The sequence below is a fragment of the Protomyctophum bolini genome (genome assembly GCF_963924005.1).
Source record: "Protomyctophum bolini genome assembly, chromosome: 7".
Classification (NCBI taxonomy): Eukaryota; Metazoa; Chordata; class Actinopteri; order Myctophiformes; family Myctophidae; genus Protomyctophum; species Protomyctophum bolini.
The window spans coordinates 43837291-43840046 of NC_137868.1; the positions used below are offsets into that span (position 1 = coordinate 43837291).

At 46.4% G+C, this 2756-nt stretch overlaps 1 protein-coding gene across 1 annotated transcript in view; it reads right to left on the minus strand.

Annotated features, from left to right (window-relative positions):
- LOC308317824 (protein tyrosine phosphatase type IVA 3-like) overlaps window positions 1-2382 on the minus strand; it is a 15810-nt gene extending 13428 nt beyond the window's left edge. The window contains exon 1 of the mRNA XM_080767117.1: window positions 2147-2382. The gene's annotated coding sequence lies outside the window, so the exon portion shown is untranslated. The remainder of the gene's footprint in view (window positions 1-2146) is intronic.
- Between the last annotated feature and the right edge of the window lie 374 nt (window positions 2383-2756).

The following is a 2756-nucleotide window of genomic DNA, read 5'->3' on the forward strand; positions in this document are numbered from 1 at the left end:
GTCAGTCAGTCAGTCTGCAGTCAGTGAGTACGTCTGCTAGTTGTACTACAGTACTTTAGCTGTGTTGTAGACTAGAGCTTCAGTGTGCTGAGAGATTAATCAGGCTGAACTGCCACCTGACCATGACAGTCCTGTCACTACCAGAGCCACACAACAGCTAATGCTCTTACGGAGGGAGAACGCGCATGCACGCACACACGCACGCACACTCTGTGTGTGTGTGTGTGTGTGTGTGTGTGTGTGACTGTGTGTGTGTGTGTGTGTGTGTGTGTGTGGTAGAGAGCTCGCTCCTCCTGCCCTTCCCTCCTCTTTCCAATACTCTCCAGCCCACCTCCCTTCTTCCACACTCACACACGCCCCCCCCCCCCCTCTTCTAGGTTGATTATTAGAAGGTTGTGTCAAGTTATAGGGGAGGAAGTCATTAGTGAAGCGTTCGCAGGCATGGGGGCAGGGAAAAGGGGGGGGGGGGGGGGGGGGCGGTTGGAGGTATAAGTATGGAGATAGATATGTTGCGAGCAAATACATTTGATTCGAGCACTCGTATAAGATGTGATCTGAACAGCTGCAGGTTGAATTTGCAATGTGTTTTAATCCATCGTCCACAACGCAGCTAGGTAATCTGACGTCGAAGTCACAAAACGGAAAGATTTTGTTGTAAGGAGCTGCTCGATTTCGGATTTCCCCACGTGTCCTTTATGTGCTTTCCGTTGCAATTCCACAGCCTATACAGAGTATACCGACGATAGCAAAGAAGCGGAGCGGTTTACGCCGAGAATTCGAGAACAGCTATTTCGTTTTTTATTATTGTTTGAAATTGAAATTGTTTGGCCTGCATGCACACCTAAAAGAAAAAGCTATAGGCCTATGCTAAGTTGAATATGGTTACGTTTGAAAAGAAGAAGGGGGGGAATCCGTGAACGAAGGCCTTTCTTCACTTTGAGGACAGTGTTGGCCACACATTTCTCTCGTCCCCACCTTCTCTCGTCCCCACCCCGGCTCCCCTCCCCGAAGCCACGGTAAAAATAGAAGCTTTTTTGAGCTGGCAGACAGATTAGACTTTTTACTATACTGAGGTCCCTCTGGACATGAAGCTAATTTCCCCCTCAACTCAACAGCATCATAGCCAAGTGGATTATTCCGAATTTCGCTAGTTAATCTGTTCTTACACAGCCCAGGCTTCCCTAAATCCCGACCATGGGATGACAACAGATCAGTGGCTCTCAAAGTGTGGTTTCCAGGGACCCTCTGGGTTCTTTGAGGAGGTTCAAACTGGACCCTTAACATGGTCCTTTTGGTTCCATTTGTACATGCACAGAATTACGGGGGTCCTTGAAATCAAGTAGTTTGAGAGCCAATAAAATGACAAATGATCTAGAGTAGATGCAATAAGGAGTGTATACCTTGACTAGGAGTCTGAATGACGATGCAATCCTGTCGGAAATTCAAATGATTGCTTGTTGCAACTGGAATTGGAACGTAAAAATGCTCTGCTATAACGGCACTGACGACACATAATCTCAGCACAGGGAGATAGAGGCTTTGCTCAGACTGCAGACACATTCAATTTAGTTTCTTTAAAAGTCTGTCCACGGCACGCTGTCACTTTGTATATACTGTAAGTGATCAGATTTGATCTGTGTGTTCAGATGCTGCCCGCCCGCCTGCATTTTCACTGCTGTGGCAATGACATAATGACAACATGGGCAGACGTAGTGCTTGGATTACTAGTACACGTCCTTGGTACGACGGTGTCGCTCGCTCAAAATGTTTATATTGGGGGGGCGAGTGACGCGGTGCGGTTGGTTGCACGGTTGCAAGTATAGATCGAGCTTCAGCGTCAGAGTGTCCAGAGTCAGACCATGAGACCACGTTCAGGAATCGGATTCAGAATCACATTTCAAACTACAGGTGAATGTGGTTGATGTGATTCACAAAAATCCAATTCAGTGTGTATATACTATAGGCCTATATGTTTTGCTGTTCAGACTTGATGAAGAAAAGCGATCCGATTCCAATGTGAATATAGGCCAAAACATGGGATTTATAGCTATAGGCCGTACCAGTCCAGTAATAAACCTAAAGAGACACCAAAGAGACAGATCAATCAAAATGGCAACATGCACTCGCTCAATAGCTGTCCCCTTACCTTTGTAGGGTTGTGTCAGTATATGTTTACTAGGGAAGACAAAAGCAGCTCATCTCCTCACTGCTTCCTTTAGACTGGCGGCGGAGCCAGAGTCGGATCAATCAAGAATGTTATCCTGTGTGTTGCGTGCATCAGGTGCTGCGAGGCAAGGGGTGAGAAAGAAATATCATGTTTGCTGGGTTGTTTTTGTCAGGCATGCATGCATGCATGCCGGGCCACACTGCTGCTGCTGCTGCTGCTGCCATGGGGCTAAGTTTAAGCCCTGGACTGTTTTGGAACTAAAAATAAAGAGCAAATGGCGGAGCCTCGCACTACAGCTGACCGACCGTGTGTGTGTCCAAAACAGTCTGGAAAAAAGAAAAGAAAGAAAGGAAACACTGATTGTGTTGGTTGCTTTAATGACGTGTTGGTGTGGTTTGTTTGTTTGTTTGTTTCATTTTGTGTTTCTTGGATGTCTTATCGACTCTCTATTCAATAAAGAAGCCATTGAAAACCGAACAACAACAGGACATGCGGTGCTCATGTTTTCCCACAGTGTTTTTTTTAAGACCACATGCAGTGGCGTTTGACCTTTTCAAACACTCGTAAAAAGCTGTGCGTGCACGTGCGT